We start from the raw sequence: 21,209 nt of genomic DNA on the forward strand, positions 1-21,209 counted from the left end.
TTGGTGTTGGCTAGAACCTCTCACTCTCTGCAGTAACTAACTGAGTTACTGCACGTATGCAGCCAGCCAACTAGAGATACAGTTAATACACAACGACTATTGCACAGCAAAATGGAAACGGTTCATGGCCTGCACCATGCAGCACCGGGTCGGGAACAAATGGACCAGGCACCACCCCCAATAGTGCGGGGACATTCAGACCCAATTGACCTCCTCCTCCTCCGGCGCCTCTGGTAAGTCACCATGGTGTTCTGTTCCTTTTTGAGTTTTGTTATTAAAACTCTGTTGCATTTGAGCGCTGCCTTCTGCCTATCTGTCTGCACTTATGGGTTCTAAACCCACGTGCCTCGCACATCATGACAATTATAATAAGCCAGATTGCGTTGTTTGCATACTGCTCTTTACAGGCACGTGCACACATAAGACATCAAAGGGGGCTTCAGCCCCTGCCCCTTTTACCCGTCTGTAAAACAACTGCCCTTTCCAGACCACAAATACAGCATTTACTATGGTGAAAAAAAGAAATGCAAATGCCACTCGTTTCTATTTCCGTTGAACACATTTTGTTTAGAAATCCATGTCGTTAACCGGAGGTGTCCCCCTCAGTTACACTAGTTAAAGAGTGCTGGGTTTCGCCCCAAAAAGAGCTGATCTACAAGCTCTCAACGTGTCGCAGCGCAAAGCTTTGTGAGCTTGTAGATCTGCTATTTTCACTATTTTTGTCCAAAAGTGCCCTCTTACGGGATTTCAGCCCCTGCCTCTCTAACACTCTCTGCACGTCGTGCGTGCGTGCACACACAGACAGCAAAGTGGGCTTCAGCCCCTATAGCTGGCCTTTGACCCTTTCTCCAAACTCTCCTGAACTTCAACGTGGAATTGTTTTGTGTTGAAAGAATTTGTCCTGTGTAAAGATCCATGTCGTACGCCTCATCTTCAGCAGATAAAGAGTGTGGGCGGGGTCATGCCTCGAAAATAACAGATCTACAGTATATACAAGCTCTCAACGCGATGTGTTGTGAGCTTGTAGATCTGCTATTTTCGGGTTTTTTTAAGGAATGCCCTAGCTGGCTCTTTCTGTAGCGCTGTCAAAAACGGTGGGTTGTGCACATTCAGTTGGGACACAAAGTGACAGTTCAAGAGAATACACGTTCAGAGGCCTGAACCTATCTGTATTTTAAAGTAAACTAACAGTTAGTGTTAGACAGAGACAGAGCAATGCTATTGTTCAGACTTATTCTCTTTCTGTAGCACCGCCACAAGGGGGCAGTATACAAAGAGCTTTGAATAGTGTGGACTTTTGGAAGCTGAACACATACTAGTTACTACACATACTACACATACTAAACATACTAAACATATTAAACATACTAAATCATGTTATCTTGTGCATAATAACATTCTACGCTGCCTATAGAGAGCCGCAGTCCCTCCCCCTTTCAGAAAAACGAGTGGCCCAGGAAATGAAACCCCAATGCATTCTCCCGTCGGCACTTCTAATATAATTTATTTAAAGACGGTTACGCCGCGGACAAAGCCAACTCGGATCGTGACAAATCATGACAATGAACACAATGTTTTGGGGCCGATCAAATCATTAGAAAGAAGAAAAGAAACACTATTTGTTTTGCGTCTCGTCTTATAAATTATTTGATCGGCCCAAAACATTGTGTTCATTGTCATGATTTGTCACGATCCGAGTTGGCTTTGTCCGCGGCGTAACCGTCTTTAAATAAATTATATTAGAAGTGCCGACGGGAGAATGCATTGGGGTTTCATTTCCTGGGCCACTCGTTTTTCTGAGAGGGGGCGGGACTGCGGCGCTCTATAGATGTACCGTTCATCAGATAGGTCAGTTGTTATATTATATAATGGCATAAGTACTCTGACCTCATCACAGACCTTAAGGGCAGTACGAGACAGACAAAAAGACGGGAAATTACAGTTTACTGTCTTCCCCGCTTCTAATAAATAATCATGATGTTACTCTTCTTGGCATCGTAAATGATGTCACAGGCTGAGCCATATTGAGAGCAGAACCTCAATAAAGCGCTGAAGGCCAGCAGCACTAAATGGACAGAGCATCACCTAAATTAGCCTCGCGTACATCCATCGTGTGGTTGATGATTCCCTATTACCGAAGGGATAGCGTTATAATTGGGCTTAGCAAGAGATAGAACTGTGAGTTATTTCAGATTTCATAGTGAGTGTGTAACCTGGAACAGCATTAATGGTCCTGACAATTATGTTCCTTCCAGTTCAAAACGGCCACAGAACGCATGCATCATAAAAGAACGTTTAGAAATACAGTTTGGCTTCCCATTCAAACATTGTCCTATCAACACCAATACTCTCACCCAACACGCACGCACGTGCACACACACACACACACACACACACACACACACACACACACACACACACACACACACACACACACACACACGCAGAGAGAGAGATGTGCAATATAATGATTACAAGGAAAACGATCAAAATCATGTTTCCACTCCTAACTTGGACAGATTGTTTCAGCCAATACAAATCAACCAGAATAGCAGATCCATGATGTAATGCACTGCAGTAGAGCTACAGCAATGTTTACAGTACCCCACTTGACCTCTTTCTACCCATTTGTAACGATAAACACTATTAAAGTTTTAAACCCTTAATGGACCCAAAGTACACAATAGTTTCAGGGCAGAGGATCCGACTAAAGCTGAAAACAGAGACCGTAAAACTTTACAAGCATTCATCTTGTTTTGGGAAGTAGGTCTGTCAAATACATATAATTGTTGTCCTTGACATGAACTATTGAGCACCACTGATATAGAAACATGGGTATTTCAGAAAACTGTCAGGATTTAGAAGACATTTTTTCAATTTCGATGTCAGGTCTAAATGGGTTAACTTACAGCACCTTTTTAACCCAGAGGATTCACATGCTATAGTGTCTGACAGACAAAACGTCATCAAATTGCAGATTTTCCCTGCAGGCCAGCATGAAGCAGACCTTCATGCAGATTACGCCATCATTGATTCTCACATTCTTTTGACCCACTTATTGCTCCGAATGTTGCAAATACTTGTAGTAGACACACCCTGAAGCCCCTCCTCCATGGTTGTTGGTTGGCTCCTACTCCACACACACACACACACACACACACACACACACACACACACACACACACACACACACACACACACTGATCTCATTTTCACTTCTGATAACATTACCCAGGGAGCAACTTGTCTGGCCGTGAGCATAGCGACCTGTCACACACACACACACACGCACACTTGCAGGTCTGATGTGATTGGCCTGGTCGTTGTTTTGTTGGGTTTCTGAGTAAAGCAACGCTGTGCTGTTTTCTAGGTACTGGTCTGTAAGACGCCAAGCTAGCTATAGGAGAAACAAATCACACCCGTGTGAAGTGAGGGGCTCTCTTCTTGTCACAAATTCTGCATCATATTTGGCGGACAATATGTCCTAGTTTCCCCTTTCATTGTCAATGGCAAATATGAGACGTGTGGGGACAAAAGCTGTATATAGGAGCGGCTTGCTGCCTGTCTCAATTGGCTGAGAGGCAGAGGCTGGAAATTGCACAGGTGAAAGGAGTTGGTCTCATTAGGCCCACTGGCAGAGCCTGACCAGAGCCTTTTGTGGTGGTTCTGGAGAACCGTGGGTCCGACCGACTCGACACCTGGCACTGCACTCCCTGTGGGGGGTGTGGAACGCCTGTGTCGAATGTGAAGTCAGTGGGTCAAGCGGTTCTCGAGTTACGACAATGTCGATAACCGGTCTACTATATAGAGGGCTATGACACCAAAACTGACATAGCGGCTTCCTCGTGACGTAAGTGTTCGACGCCACACATCCGGCATATAAAGACACCAAGACAGACGGCGTTATATATAAACACACATCAGCAGCTATCATGGCTGACATATCGCTGTATCTCAATAACGTCTATAGTTCCAAAAGCGAGGAGGATACGGACATGGAGCAGACCTCCGACATGACCAGCGATGACTTTGTGCGAGTGAGCCTGGCGAGGAAGAAGAAGCAGCAGCGACCGCAGGACTGGGAGAGAGTTCCTCGCAGGATCATCCACTTCGCCAGCGGGGAGACGATGGAGGAGTTCAGCACGGACGAGGAGGACGACGAGTCCGAGGTGGACGCCGCCGCGCCGACCAACCCGTGCGCGTACGTCTGGTTCTACTTCCTGAAGGGACCCGCGTTCCTCCTCTCGGTCGTCCTCTACCTGGGAGAGAAGTTCGCCGCCCTCTTCGACATAACGACGGGCAAGTATCAGTACGTCGTCGACACATATTACAGGCAGAGGGAGCAGGAGCAGGAGAAGAGGTGGAAGGAAATGGAAGCCGACCTGGCTACGGAAATGGAAGCCCACCTAGGTGTCGTGCCGGAGGAGTCCGAGCGGTACGGCGAACGGTCGCAATCTCACGCCGGTCGGGACGAGCCGATAAAAGCTCGCGTAGATCGGGACGACTCGTCGCAATCTCTTGACGTTCCAGACGAGGCGTTCACCCTCATGGTGGACCCGCCCGATGCCCCCTCCCCTCCCCGTGTGACCTATCACATGGAGGAGGTCGCTAAAGGGACGCTAAAGGACACTTTTCAACTGCAAGAACCAAGCGAACTGCACCACGTCGGGTAAAGGATTCCACGGGTTCAGGTTCTGGTCGGTCTGGGAGTCCCGGGGGCCGGAGTATATAAAGCATTCCACGGGTTCAGGTTCTGGTCGGTCTGGGAGTCCCGGGGGCCGGAGTATATAAAGGATTCCACGGGTTCAGGTTCTGGTCGGTCTGGGAGTCCCGGGGGCCGGAGTATATAAAGGATTCCACGGGTTCAGGTTCTGGTCGGTCTGGGAGTCCCGGGGGCCGGAGTATATAAAGGATTCCACGGGTTCAGGTTCTGGTCGGTCTGGGAGTCCCGGGGGCCGGAGTATATAAAGGATTCCACGGGTTCAGGTTCTGGTCGGTCTGGGAGTCCCGGGGGCCGGAGTATATAAAGGATTCCACGGGTTCAGGTTCTGGTCGGTCTGGGAGTCCCGGGGGCCGGAGTATATAAAGGATTCCACGGGTTCAGGTTCTGGTCGGTCTGGGAGTCCCGGGGGCCGGAGTATATAAAGGATTCCACGGGTTCAGGTTCTGGTCGGTCTGGGAGTCCCGGGGGCCGGAGTATATAAAGCATTCCACGGGTTCAGGTTCTGGTCGGTCTGGGAGTCCCGGGGGCCGGAGTATATAAAGGATTCCACGGGTTCAGGTTCTGGTCGGTCTGGGAGTCCCGGGGGCCGGAGGATATAATCTCACAGAACGCCGGACCGACCGGCGACACGTTTCTGGCGCACGCATTCAGTATAGGCCAAGGAAGTAAACTTCGTGATTTGTCCCCCCCCACGTATCTTGAGAACCGTCTGAATTCGCCTCATGTGTGTGTGTGTGCCGAGTGGGTAGTCGGTCGGACCAGCGGTTGTTAACCCATTCTGACCGGGCACCCATTTTGGTGTTGGCATCATGTTATGCTTTACCTATTGAAAAATAGCAGATCTACAAGCTCATAGCGCGCCACCGAGTGGCGCGCTATGAGCTTGTAGGTCTGCTATTTTTGAAAAATTCGAAGAACGACTGACATTTTTAGAATCTGATCTCAGGTCAGAATGGGTTCATCAGACCAGTGTGTGTCCAGTGGAAACCTCGTATGAATCTGATCTCAGGTCAGAATGGGTTAAAACATCTGTCTGGATCACGTTTATGCCCATATATGAACACCCCTGATGTCTATGGTAATGGGTACAGTGAGTACAGTAAGGGATGGTATTGCATGGTCGACGGAGGGTCATGTGCTCCCAGCAGAATCACTTTATTCTCACGTCACATGTTTACGGGTGTAAAACAGTGGGCGAACGTTGTTTTTGTGCAAGCTCCATCGTTTTAGTTTTTTCCATAAGAGGAAGGGACAAAGTAGAAGGGTGCGTGTGTGTGTGTGCGTGTGTGTGCGTGTGTGTCTGTGTGTGTGTGTGTGCGTGTGTGTGTGGGGGGGGTGTAAGGGGAAAGGGAGCAATAAATATACTATCAAATGATCTACATATTTTCACATGGTCACTATGAACTATGAAGTAGCGGAGTTAAGACAAAAAGGTACTTGAGCATAGCTGCAAATAATATACTGTGTAAGATAGAAACGGGCATCAGTCTAGGTTTTTTTTTTTACATTTAACTTTTAACATTTAACTGTTTCTTTATAATGGCAGTTGAGACTTCTTTGCCTTTACCTAAAATATGGAACCGCACATCTGATGTCAAAGATGAGTGACGACACCTTTGACACAGAGGCAGAGAAAGGAGGAGAGAATAGTAGTTAATGCCAGTGTCGCACAGATATAATGGTTTTGGACAGAATAGGTTATACCCGATAGGAACAAATGGCACCTCCCCAGTGATGTAAATAGGTCCCAGGATGTCTTTTAGATGAGTCCCATGGGACATTTTATGAGTCCCACTTCAACGATGTTATAGGAGTCATTTTTACAAATTGCAGCATTTAACAGCATTTAACTACTTACCAGCAGTGCATCCCGTGGATGCAGAGGTCGCTGTTTTATTGCGTCCCTTAAACTATAAACTGCGTTTTGGTATTCTTTGCTCTGCCTCCCTTTTGCCTTTACTCAATTACTGTGCTTAAGTACGATTCTGAGGTACTTTAGGTTTACTAGTATTACAATTAAGGTACTTTTACTTTACTTAGTTCTAAACATCATGTATGTAAATACCTGTTATCACACCATATAACTGTTTCATGTTTATTACTTGCGCAAGCAGAGCGCGCAAGTAATCGTTTCGCTTGGTCTCTTCGAAGTGAAGACAAGTTTTCTTCAACGGTAAATCTGTGCCTGTTTTGCTGGGACTAGTTACAACATTACGTCATCCTTGAGAGAGTACATGGTGTGTATATGACGTAATGTTGTAACTTGTAACTTGTAACTTGTAACATTACGTCATATACACACCATGTACTCTCTCAAGGATGACGTAATGTTGTAACTAGTCCCAGCAAACCAGGCACAGATTTACCGTTGAAGAAAACTTGTCTTCACTTTTTGGAACCAAGTAACCACAGTATACTGCTAATCAAATTACAACTACATACTCTGTATGTAGTTGTAACTAGAACAACTACATACAGTCTGTGCCTGGTTTGCTGGGACTAGTTACAAGTTACAAGTTACAACATTACGTCATATACACACCATGTACTCTCTCAAGGATGACGTAATGTTGTAACTAGTCCCAGCAAACCAGGCACAGATTTACCGTTGAAGAAAACTTGTCTTCACTTTTTGGAACCAAGTAACCACAGTATACTGCTAATCAAATTACAACTACATACTCTGTATGTAGTTGTAACTAGAACAACTACATACAGTCTGTGCCTGGTTTGCTGGGACTAGTTACAAGTTACAAGTTACAACATTACGTCATATAAACACCATGTACTCTCTCAAGGATGACGTAATGTTGTAACTAGTCCCAGCAAACCAGGCACAGATTTACCGTTGAAGAAAACTTGTCTTCACTTTTTGGAACCAAGTAACCACAGTATACTGCTAATCAAATTACAACTACATACTCTGTATGTAGTTGTAATGTGATTTTTAATTTGTAAATCTGTGCCTGGTCTGCTGGGAACAGACTACACAGATGACCATATCTCTTACGTCATCACTGAGAGCTAGTCATACATATACACACACCATGTACTCTGGTCCCAGTTCTCAACGATGACGTAATGTTGTAACTGGTCCCAGCAAACCAGGCACAGACTTACGGTTGAAAAAAACTTGGCTTCACTTTTTGGAACCAAGTAACCACGGTATACTGCTAATCAAATTACAACTACAGATTTCGGAAGTATTTTAGATCATGTATATTTCAACAAATTTGAAAGTATTATTACAGAAATTGAAGTTAGAGACACATATTACTCTGATCATGATTTAGTATTAATATCACTATAGTACAAAATGAAATACATTTAAAACAATTGACAATTTACAATAAGTAATAAAATAATTATACTGTATAATATATTTTAATTCAGTTTATATACCTTTTCTTTTTCATCACATATCAATGATTCATTTTTCTGTAAAAAAGTAGTTAGGTAGCAAATAGTTACACGTAATGATTATACATTTCAAACGTTCCTTCACAGAGATACTGAGATGTGATACTTTCCAGCGGTCGAAAGTACTTGCGCGCTCTGCTTGCGCACTAGTAGGCCATTTATGGCCTACTAGTGTGCAACAAGCAAGTATGCACTCGGCAGAGTGCAGTTCTAGTTCAACCTGTTTCTATCCTGCTTTACGTTCTCTTTTCTCTTCTGCTCACTCCACCTATAGTCCTCTCTTTCTTGCACTCTGTTCTATCCCTTTGTTTGCTGTGTTTTTGTTGTTTTGATCTATTTATCTATGCTGCTGCATTGTCTGTAAGGAAGCCAAAACTAAAATAAGTTTTACTCTTACGTACCTGTACACAAGATGTAATGATAAAGTACAACCTTGAACCTGTCACAATCGTTATGATAATCACCTAATCTCATTTTTTGAGGGGCGCTAGCCCCTTCTATGGACAGCATTGTGTGTGTGTTTGTGTGTATGAGCACAGAATGTGATCAGCTGATTGGCTCACTTCACACAAATAAGATTATTTTTTCGTCCATATTTTCAAACATCAAAAATAGTAGAAATATTCCACTATTCATGCATTTTTATCATTTGTTATTTGTCATATCTTGTGCACGTTTTTTTACAAAGCCTAAAAGCCAAACGGGAATGTATTTTTGAGGGGAGCCCCTCCTTTTGTGCGTTTGTGTGTACCCCATAGCGATGATTTGATTGGCTGAGCACCCCATAGTGATGATTTGATTGGCTGAGCACCCAATAGCGACGGCTGAGCACCCAATAGCGTTGATTTCATTGGCTGAGTACCCCGTCAGACATTAAACCACTTAAACCCACAATACTTATAGTAAACTTGACCTTTCACTTTGTACTTGGCCTACTCTTTTTGAGGGGCGCTAGCCCCTCCTATATACAGCTTTTGACCTCACACGTCTCAATATTTGCCATTGACAATGAAAGCAGAAATTAGGTCAAATGTCCGCCACATGATGCAAATTTGTGGCAACAGTATGAGATGATGCATGAGGATGTACGATGATAAGAGCGCCCCTCACTTCACACGGGTGTGATTTTTCCATATACACGAAACCTCTTTGCCGACAATAGCCGATCTACAAGCTCACACAAGGCGTTGTGAGCTAGTAGATCTGCTTTTTCTGGGCTATAAAGTTCTCCTCAGAATAGGGATGCTTGCTCGTTAGTGTTCAAGTGGTTAATGTAAAGACAAATCCTATCACAGAAAGATTTGGTGGCCCCCCCGTAGTAACTCTGACATAGGGACCCGCTGGTGTCCTCCTCCGGTCAATTAAGTATAGGGTTTAATTGGCTAACATTAATTGGAGCATGGTTTTCAGCATCATTTAAGGTCCATAGGAGCCCCGTGAATGCTGCTGTTGAAACACATCAGAGCTGAATGCTGTATACTGTAGTGTATATGTATGTGGCACAGTGCATGGCAGGTACATGAGCATTCATGCTTCATAGGAATATTTGCTCCGTTCGGGGTCTCTCCGGCTTAGCAAACGGAAAGTAAATGTTCAGGTCATTGGATGCCCAATATGCCAATATCCAGGAAGGAGAGAGAATTAATAGTTCATGAGCTTCAATTGTATATTTGTTCAAGTTTCAAATTTGTCTGCTCATTTTTACGGCGCGGGCCGGCTCTATAGAAGACTAGAGGTTGATAAATGTTCTATTCCCATGGTAAATGGTGCATTTATATAGTGCCTATTTGTATAGTGTACATTTACCCATTTGACACACACATTCCATACACCGATGGCAGGGGAAACCATGCAAGGCACCAGCCTGTGCATCAGGAGCAATTAGGGGTTCGGACTCAGAGTCTTGCTCGAGGACACTCCTCTGGGGGAGCGGCCTGGATCCAACTGGGAACCTTCCAATTCCCAACCCGGCAACTCTGTCTATACCCCTTAGCCACTGCCACTCCCCCCCCCCCCCCCCCCCCCCCCCCAGTGTTCACAGCTTAACTCCTGTGCTGGGGGACACAACCGAAAGCACTGCATCTTCATGCTGAACACATTCTCCAGTGACCCACTGAGCCACATGCATGGACTAGCTGGCAAACAAAATGTGGACGACAAAAAGTTGAGAGAACTTGATGCAGATGAGATGAGCAGCGACAGAGTTGAGCGAAAGGACCGAGGGCAGATGTGTTCGCTCCTCCAGAAACGGACACCGACTGTCTGCACTTGTTCCTACAGTGTGTGTTTATATATATATATATATATATATATATATATATGTACCCGCCTGTGAGCTCTCCTGTTGGACGCGCCTGCTGACAGGGAGTCCAACGTGACATCATCACCCAGCCACCTGGGAGCAGCACTATAGTTGCTGTGTGGGGGTTTCCAGAACTACAGTATTATACCAGGACTTCTGTCACGTATTACAGAAGTCACACTTCACCCAAACATATATGTTAACTAGAACTGCACTCTGCCGAGTGCATACTTGCTTGTTGCACACTAGTAGGCCATAAATGGCCTACTAGTGCGCAAGCAGAGCGCGCAAGTACTTTCGACCGCTGGAAAGTATCACATCTCAGTATCTCTGTGAAGGAACGTTTGAAATGTATAATCATTACGTGTAACTATTTGCTATATCTCTCAGTGATGACGTAAGAGATATGGTCATCTGTGTAGTCTGGTCCCAGCAGACCAGGCACAGATTTACAAATTACAAATCACATTACAACTACATACAGAGTATGTAGTTGTAATTTGATTAGCAGTATACTGTGGTTACTTGGTTCCAAAAAGTGAAGCCAAGTTTTTTTCAACCGTAGGTTTGTGCCTGGTTTGCTGGGACCAGTTACAACATTACGTCATCGTTGTGAACTGGGACCAGAGTACATGGTGTGTATATGACGTAATGTTGTAACTTGTAACTAGTCCCAGCAAACCAGGCACAGACTGTATGTAGTTGTTCTAGTTACAACTACATACAGAGTATGTAGTTGTAATTTGATTAGCAGTATACTGTGGTTACTTGGTTCCAAAAAGTGAAGACAAGTTTTCTTCAACGGTAAATCTGTGCCTGGTTTGCTGGGACTAGTTACAACATTACGTCATCCTTGAGAGAGTACATGGTGTGTATATGACGTAATGTTACAAGTTACAAGTTACAACATTACGTCATATACACACCATGTACTCTCTCAAGGATGACGTAATGTTGTAACTAGTCCCAGCAAACCAGGTACAGATTTACCGTTGAAGAAAACTTGTCTTCACTTCGAAGAGACCAAGCGAAACGATTACTTGCGCGCTCTGCTTGCGCGCTCTGCTTGCGCAAGTAATGACGTTTAGAATATTTAAACACTTTCATGGGGGTCTTTATGCGTGTAATGTGTGGTTTTAGATATTTTAAGATTTTAGCAGTGAGCCCAGTATCTATGATGTCATGGACACTGAGCTCACTTCCTTCCTGGACTACAATTCCCATAATGCTTTGGTGCACTGCTCCTCCTTGTGGATAGTGGGAGGGCTGTCTTACTGAGACAACATGTAGTCCAGGAGCCCAGTGTCCATGACATCAGAGACACTGGGCTAAAATGGACACATAAAGACCTCAAGGAAAGTGTCCTAAATCTTCCAAACCTTTAAACGTCATTAACATTTTTGCAAAAAGGGTGAAGTTTCCCTTTAAGTTGTTTTTGGCATTGAACATTAGGACATACAGTATAGCGGAAATAGCTGATCTACAACAAGCTGCTTTTTTTTGGTATTTGATAATGTACGATAATTTTTCAACATGGAAATGATTGTGACGATCATGCAAAGATAATTGTGATTATCTCACATATTTGCGATTAAGATGGTTATGTAATCATTGTGACAGGCCTACTGTATATACAGTATGATACAGAACCTGCCAATGGACCAGGAAACATGTGTTTCTCAGTCCCTCTCTTTCTGAGTGGTGCTAGCCACTCCTATAGACGGCTATGTGTGTCCCTGCCTGCCTGTGTCTGTCCGTCCGAGCACGGAAATAGTAAATGTTGTTTGTTGACGACCACCAAACTCACATCCGTGTGAAGTGAGGGGCGTTCTCTAATCCTCGTACATCAATGGTTCCCACAGACATGCTGTACATATGCCGATTTGCTCAGACACATATGACGTAAATTCTCCATTCATTGTCAATGGCATTTCATGTTTGTGTTCAGACAACACAAACATTTAACTCTGTAGCTGTTCATAGGAGGGGCTATAGTGGCCTTCAAGTAAAACAAAGGAAGTACTTTGTATCTCTCGTGTGCGTGCGTGTGTGCGAGCTATGCATAGGACCTCTTGCGCGCGTGTGTGTGTGTATGTATGTGTGTATGTGTGTGTGTGCGTGTGCGTGTGTGTGTCTGTGTGCGAGTGAGAGAGACCTCTCGGGGCGGGCGGGCCATAAGGTAAACACATGGACTTCATTACACGGATCATCGGATGTCTTTCTGACAAAACGTGCTGATTTAAAACGCACAATGAAAAGCTGTGTCATGTTCCTCATGTCTCACTGTGGACACAGAGTCCAGGGGGAGTCCATGCAGTCAGGTATAAGTATTGAGTTTAACTCATTTAGACCCATTCTACAAAGGTCTTCTAAATCATGACAGTTTTCTGAAAAACCCCATGTTTCTAATGTCAGTGGTTCTCAAACTATTTCATGTCAAGGACCCCAAAGATTTTATGTAATTGGCCGCCGACCCCCATCTGAAAATATGTTATTCCAGGGACCCCCAAGAAGCAAATATATGAGTTAAAAACGTTCGCTCTGAAATAATATACAGTATATTCAAAGATTTGTGCAACATTTTCAAAAATAGCAGATGTACAAGCTCATAGCACAGCACTCGGTGCCGCGCTATATGAGCTTGTACATCTGCTATTTTTCAATAGCTAAAGTACAACATAATGCTTAAAACAGCAAAAGGGGTTCCCGCCCTGAATGGGTTAAGTGGCTAAACTAATCCATTAGACAAGCTGTTGACCATTTTAAATCACTTTGGCATAATAGTAAAGAAAGTAGTTATTATGATAGTTAAAAAGAATATGATTGATGGTGAAATTGCCACGTCAAAATGATGAAAACAGTGTGTGGGGAAATATGCTTAATTACGTCTTTTAAAGCTTGCAATCCAGAACTTGTTTTAAGGATTCAAGCATTATTTTAACCAATATATTATTATAATATAATATATTAACCAGAGTATGTTAATACAATATAACTATAGCTATACAGGCGAGGCAAGGCCTAGGGCGGGAACCCCTTTTGGTGTTTTAAGCATTTATTTTATACTTTAGCAGACCTACAAGCTCGTAGGTCTGCTATTTTTTTTTAATCGTGACAATGTAGAGCAAATCTTTGAATATATATTCTTTCAGAGTGAAAGGTCCCTGGAACTACATATTTTCAGATGGGGGTCGGAAACGAAACCGGTCAGAATTTAGAAGACATTTGTAGTTTGGTCCTCAGGTCTAAATGGCTTAGGTTCAGGTGGGTGGTGCTAAGATGAAAACCAGGTATACTCAATGAACCCAAGAACTGAAGACCTCCTGGTATAATCATAGGACCTGATGATCATGTTTTAGGGGTGAAAAGAATCACGGCACTCCATTTATAAAGTGGCTGTAAAGTGATCATGTGTTTGATTCAAACTAAAGGTTTTTTTGATTAAGAATAGAATGTAACCTCTGTATGTGACGGCAATCATTGCTCTTTGTTGAGTGACTTCAGTGAACAGAACATACATCAGTGGGTCACCAATCATTGCTCTTTGTTGAGTGACTTCAGTGAACAGAACATACATCAGTGGGTCACCAATCATTGCTCTTTGTTGAGTGACTTCAGTAAACAGAACATACATCAGTGGGTCACCAATCATTGCTCTTTGTTGAGTGACTTCAGTAAACAGAACATACATCAGTGGGTCACCAATCTCATCCAATCTGGAGGAGAGATAACACATTTATCAGCTCTCATTTTAATCGTGTTCCAATTCCAACATTGTCAGCTCATTGTGTTTGTTTCATCACTTCATAACATCTCTGTTTACTAAAGAGCTGGGGAGAAGAGTAGACCCCTTGTTACCAAACAAACACTCTCTATATCAGTTATTTAAGATGTAGGCATTTAGCAGCGGCTTACAATAAGAAAGGTAAATAAAATGCAGAGAGACAGTGTTGAACTGTAAACTATACCAGGATATATTAGGCTATAGCTTTGTAACACTTATTGGAAAGTACACAAAAACGTCTCACATGATTCACACGTCATGCACCCCCCTCTAACTCTGAGAATGATGCACCCCCCTCTAACTCTGAGAATGATGCACCCCCCTCTAACTCTGAGAATGATGCACCCCCCTCTAACTCTGAGAATGATGCACCCCCCTCTAACTCTGAGAATGATGCACCCCCCTCTAACTCTGAGAATGATGCACCCCCCTCTAACTCTGAGAATGAACAGATGCAACACAATGGACGCCGGGGTCCACTTGCTTTGCATTTGTACATTCCAAGAGTTACACATATATGAAAATTAACGCCGAGTGAGAATTTTTAACTTTGTAAAAACAAAACGTTGGCTTTTGAGGCCATGAACGAATCAGTCCTAATATAAATAAAAATAAAAAATAATAATATCAAAAAAGCAAAACGATGCAGAACATCTTGGTCCCATTAGGCAGATAGCCAGCGATAGCATAGACAGGCCTGCTGCTATCTATCTCTGTGACGTTTCTGGAGAGGATCTCAGGCCACTTCTTGGCTGACACATACTCTGACAGCCTGGATAAGGACTCTGTGTTGTGAAACGACTTTGAAAACCACAGAAATAAGGCTCTTTCTTAATGAATAAAAGGCGTGTTTAACCAACCAGTATGAGTATGTTAATACCATATAACTAGTAAGCCTTACATCTAGTACAATGTATTTAGTTACTGTAGTACATGTGATTGTCTACTTACTCTGATAGTGAGACAATCAGGCCTGGATTTACCGGTAACCAGCTCCACTGATTGGAGGGGGCTGGAGGGAAGTGACGTGGGAGACAATCTCACGTAGCCAGACAACTATATTCCACAATCTCCGAATGCTATATAGAGTCTGGATGGAGTGTGATAGAGTCTGGATGGAGTGTGATAGAGTCTGGATGGAGTCTGATAGAGTCTGGACTCTGGATGGAGTCTGATGAAGCATTTGGAAATTGCGAGAGTCAACAGTTTGGTAACAGTCTGGTAATATTGTGAAATCCATGATCTCCACCGCGTTCGAAAAATGATGATGATGATGAAAGCAAGACTACCACTAACCCTAAGTATAGGCTGATTAGCCGAATTGCACATACAGCGTAAATTCTCCTTTCATTGTCGATGGCATTTAATGTTTGTGTCAGCACAAGAGGCCGATTTGCTCAGACTCATATACTGTATGATGTAAACTCTCCTTTCATTGTCAATGGCAAAATGAGAGTTAGGACAGAAAGCTGAATATAGGAGGGGCTAGCGCCCCTCAAAAGGAGCGCTCTTATCATCATACATACATACATACATCATTCCGGCCAATCAGAATTTGCGTCCTCTCCTTCGTCTTCAATGTTTGTGTTTACGCAATGTTTGTGTTTACACACGCACTCAAAGCTGGCCATTCATTGTCTGGACATAGGAGGCAAAATATATAATCCCCTGCATTGATTTAACTCTTGAGAGTTAAAAATAGACACATGAACTCTTGAGGAGGACATTACCGTGTCGGAACAGCCCTGAGTGTGACACACAACTCGGCTTCAGTTAATCGTGGAATGAATAAAACTGGAAAAACACCAGGCCAAAATGTACAGTACTACCGTACACACGCACACTCTCCGTTCACACCATGTAACACTTTCTGTTTGGCCGTACGGAACACAAACACCTATTTCCCACTCGTAGGTGGGGTGGGGTGGGGTGGGTGGGGTGCAGTTGGCCTCAGGGCAGGGTTGTGTTTGTTCCAACGGCCGGACGTTGTGGAGCCTTTTGGACTGCTCACAAACACAGGCAGTCAGTGCAGTTATTGCACGGCAAGACATATTTTCTCAGCGGTTAAAGTGAGTTCAAACTGGTTCACTATACCTTAGCAACGCGCGCGCACGCATGCGTACACACACACACACACACACACTCACACACACACACAGGTCTGTATTACTATACCCGTGAGGACCTCAACATCTTTGGACGGCAATTTCATGAATGCCATGTTCTTACACTTTTTTTTGTTTTGGTCATTTTTAACCGTAAGCTGAAAGTCGAAAAATAGCATATTATAGCAACTACAACTAAGTATACAAATCAGGCATATCTCTAACTGTTTTAACACCTAAACCTAACTTCTAAATGTCTAAACTAACCCCAACCTGAATCGTAAACCTTTTTTTATTTTACTTATTTTTTACTATATGAAACTAGCATTTCTCAGCATATAGCCCTCACAATCAGTTTCTGAAATTATACTACGTTTGGTCCTCACAAGTATAGTAATATAAACAGATTACACACACACACACACACACACACACACACACACACGTACACTCTCTCTCTCTCTCTCTCTCACCGGTCCCTATGTAGATTTCTCCTACGTCACTCTCACACCACCGCGGCCCGGCTGTACACAAAGAGACCTCAGTAGAGTGAAACACAGTACGGTCTGTGATGTCAGGTCGGTTGCTGGATGAGTAAGAATAAGGCATCCAGCCTCTCTCCATACGACGGCTTTTATTCACAGGCAGCACCAACACTGACGGACGGTTAGGATGCAGTTTTATGACGCCTGCTTTTCCACTAGTTCATTCATGAATGAGTCGCAACACAACGCCGTCCCACCGCCGCCCACGAAGGCCCGCCGCGTCCTGTTGAAAACGTGAAGAGTTCGTTAACCCATTCTGACCTGAGATCAGATTCATTCGATGTTTCCACTGGACACACACTGGTCTGATTAACCCATTCTGACCTGAGATCAGATTCTAAAAATGTCAGTCGTTCTTCGAATTTTTCAAAAATAGCAGACCTACAAGCTCGTATCGCGCCACTCGGTGGCGCGATATGAGCTTGTAGATCTGCTATTTTTCAATAGCTAAAGCATAACATGATGCATGAACACCAAAATGGGTGCCCGGTCAGAATGGGTTAATGGCTCGGTTTCTGTTACACCAGTCACGGCGTATAGAAAGGGCGTCATTTGGTTCTTTTAATTCCCCAAGAAACCCAAAACTCTTGAGTTGTGTACACATGGAACCTAATGGGCCCGTAAGGGTCCTTGTGGTTACATTTGTAAACTCTCAGAGTTACATGTAAGGGGCCAGAATTTGAACCCCCTTAAATAAAAACACTTGGTTTAGTTCTTTGATTCCGTAGCCCACTATAATACAGTTTGTTGTATGGTGAATATAGCTGAAAATAATAGCTGATCTACAAGCTCTCAACGTGTCACACTGTGACAATTAATGTACATGATTGAGCTACCACAGCCTGCGCCCTGCAGTCAGTGTTTGAGAAGTGCTTAAATACATATTGACAAAATCTCAAATCTGGTGACATTTCCCATTACAGTCAAGTCAACCCTATATGACCCAGGCCAGGCAGCTAATGATCCAACAATACTTAGGATTACTTCTAGTAAAGCATTTACCGGTAATGACGAGATTAAGATGAATTAATAGCTCGTATATAGATTATGGATTTTGTACTGTTTGTGTATAGATCACTGGAACCTCAAACATGGTGGTGTTGTCACGTCAGTCAAATATCTGAGAACAAAGGTCAGGTTCAGGATTTGTAGTGCGCTCCCCATCAAAGTTATTACACTGGCCCGCGTGGAGCAGTCACTACGCAGGAAGAGAAAAGAAAGAGACTAGAGAAATACACAAGTCTTTCTTCAAGACAAAGAAGAAGACTAGACTAGGACAACAAGAACTCGCACTGTCACACTATCAGTCAGTCACAACATGGGAGGGAGGAAACTAAGCATGCACGCACACGCACACGCACACGCATGCATACAAAACTGCAATCCATTATGTATCTGATGAATATACTGTTGAGCTCTCTGGAGATCCAGTGGGACTCACTGAAGGGAGGTGGCCTGACTGACACTCTCACCAAGCCCTGTGTACTGTACAGCTGACATGCTGCAGACTGTAGATAGCATGAACTAAAGGCATACATCATAATCAAAGGAGATGATCATGATGATGTCTGATTTGGTGAATGTCAGAGTTGTAGCATAATAATGAGGCAAAGTTTACCCTTTTGAGAATAAAAGCACAGAAGCAAGTCTATAGTCTTAGGTTAGTTTGTTCAACAATCTGAGACTAATTCCAAACAGATTTGTGTAATTGTGTCTGCTGCTCATAGTGGTGAGAGAGAGAGAGCAGCCTTTTCAGGTGCTTGAGAAGTGAACCTCCTAACGTTGAATACTGGCTATTGATTGGTTGAGAAGTGAACCTCCTAATGTTGAATACTGGCTATTGATTGAATGTTCTAGACTGGCTAATATCTAGAGTTTAAAGCAGCAATTCATAACTTTATTTGGGACTGAAATGTCATTATAGAGTGAGTTAATACAATATAACTAACACAACAGTGGTGGTTGTATAGTTGGTGTTGGTCTCCCTGCTCTTCTTTGATTGATTGATTGGGTTCTGAAAGGTCGACTAAGACTGATATCGGCCGATTAATCTATTCATCACGTAAACCCTGATCGTGAAGCCTGGTCACAACCTAAGGCAGAGAGATAAGCCTGGTCACAGCCTAAGGCAGAGAGAAAAGCCTGGTCACAGCCTAAGGCTGAGAGAAAAGCCTGGTCACAATCTAAGGCAGAGAGAAAAGCCTGGTCACAGCCTAAGGCCGAGAGAAAAGCCTGGTCACAGCCTAAGGCAGAGAGAAAAGCCTGGTCACAATCTAAGGCAGAGAGAAAAGCCTGGTCACAATCTAAGGCAGAGAGAAAAGCCTGGTCACAGCCTAAGGCAGAGAGAAAAGCCTGGTCACAATCTAAGGCAGAGAGAAAAGCCTGGTCACAATCTAAGGCAGAGAGAAAAGCCTGGTCACAATCTAAGGCCGAGAGAAAAGCCTGGTCACAGCCTAAGGCAGAGAGAAAAGCCTGGTCACAATCTAAGGCAGAGAGAAAAGCCTGGTCACATTTCCTTGAGTGGTACTTCCGCCAAAATCCTGCAACTTCCACCAAATTCCAGCAATGCACTCTACAGCGTAGGTCTTTTCCACCGAGCCTATATAGCCTACTTAAGAACTATAAGGCCGTCGTCTCCTGTTTTCACTCTACACAAAATATCTTCCAAAGATAATTGTGCCCTATAGCTTGTACATCTGCAATTGTTTGGCCGATTGTTCGCACCCAGGTTCAAATAAACATCAGCATCATGGTAGCGTTCACCTCTCCAACGCACACTGACAGACAGACAGACTATACTATAGGGTTGAAATGGTTCTAAACATCAGCCTCGTGGTAGCGTTCACCTCTCCAACGCACACTGACAGACAGACAGACAGACTATAGTGTTGAAATGGTTCTAAACATCAGCATCGTGGTAGCGTTCACCTCTCCAACGCACACTGACAGACAGACAGACAGACTATAGTGTTGAAATGGTTCTAAACATCAGCATCGTGGTAGCGTTCACCTCTCCAACGCACACTGACTGACAGACAGACAGACTATACTATAGGGTTGAAATGGTTCTAAACATCAGCATCGTGGTAGCGTTCACCTCTCCAACGCACACTGACAGACAGACAGACAGACTATACTATAGGGTTGAAATGGTTCTAAACATCAGCATCGTGGTAGCGTTCACCTCTCCAACGCACACTGACAGACAGACAGACAGACTATACTATAGGGTTGAAATGGTTCTAAACATCAGCATCGTGGTAGCGTTCACCTCTCCAACGCACACTGACAGACAGACAGACAGACTATAGGGTTGAAATGGTTCTAAACATCAGCATCGTGGTAGCGTTCACCTCTCCAACGCACACTGACAGACAGACTATACTATAGGGTTGAAATGGTTCTAAACATCAGCATCGTGGTAGCGTTCACCTCTCCAACGCACACTGACTGACAGACAGACTATATAGGGTTGAAATGGTTCTAAACATCAGCATCGTGGTAGCGTTCACCTCTCCAACGCACACTGACAGACAGACAGACAGACTATAGGGTTGAAATGGTTCTAAACATCAGCATCGTGGTAGCGTTCACCTCTCCAACGCACACTGACAGACAGCCTGCGCTCCTGACCTGACACAGACGGCCCATTGTGCTCCGGGCCTCTCCCTATGAGAGCGTGCACATTAACGCTTAACAAAACCCACACTATCAGAAAGGTTCACGTCGTCCCTCGTCTCGGCATGAGAGCCATAATACTTCTAAAAGAAGGGGAGGCTTGTCTTACGCGGGCCGGCGGTATACACCCCTCTTTCTACGCTGTGTCAATGTGACAGAGGTCAGCGCGGCGAAGCGCAGAGAGGTCGCACGGGGTCGCGCCGTGCCGAGCGCTGCTGCTGGGTGTATGATTTGAAACGGGTTGAAACGCCTTGATCTTTTTTTTGGACGGTGGATTCGGCTGAAGTTTCGTCTAAACCTAAAAAACATGCACGACCTTGCGTTATTAGTTTTAAATACTTTGTGTTACATGAGTGGGGGAAAAAAAATGACGTTTTTAATCTTCTGCCCTGTATACGTACTCCCAAATACAAATCGTGGTGCAGGTGAAAACAAAATGCACATGCGTGTGTGTGTGTGTGTGTGTGTGTGTGTGTGTGTGTGTGTGTGTGTGTGTGTGTGTGTGTGTGTGTGTGTGTGTGTGTGTGTGTGTGTGTGTGTGTGTGTGCGTGTGTGTATTGACCCAGCTGTCCCCTCCAATTGATTTACAGGAGACTGTGCATGTGCATGCGTAACATACATGGCACGGCGCGCATGTGTGTGTGTGTGTGTG

The 21,209-nt window shown here is 44.1% G+C and overlaps 1 protein-coding gene across 2 annotated transcripts in view; it reads right to left on the bottom strand.

Moving 5' to 3' along the window:
• The window catches only part of hapln1b (hyaluronan and proteoglycan link protein 1b), a 49,629-nt gene that overhangs the window by 27,223 nt on the left and 1,197 nt on the right, over positions 1–21,209 (bottom strand). The window contains exon 1 of one of the 2 annotated variants that reach the window (XM_080756253.1): positions 16,808–16,891. The exons of the other annotated variant lie outside the window; for it this stretch is intronic. The gene's annotated coding sequence lies outside the window, so the exon portion shown is untranslated. Of the gene's footprint in view, positions 1–16,807; positions 16,892–21,209 lie in introns of those variants that run through there. 2 annotated transcript variants of the gene reach the window in all.

Source organism: Protomyctophum bolini (genome assembly GCF_963924005.1).
Source record: "Protomyctophum bolini genome assembly, chromosome: 22".
Taxonomy (NCBI): domain Eukaryota; kingdom Metazoa; phylum Chordata; class Actinopteri; order Myctophiformes; family Myctophidae; genus Protomyctophum; species Protomyctophum bolini.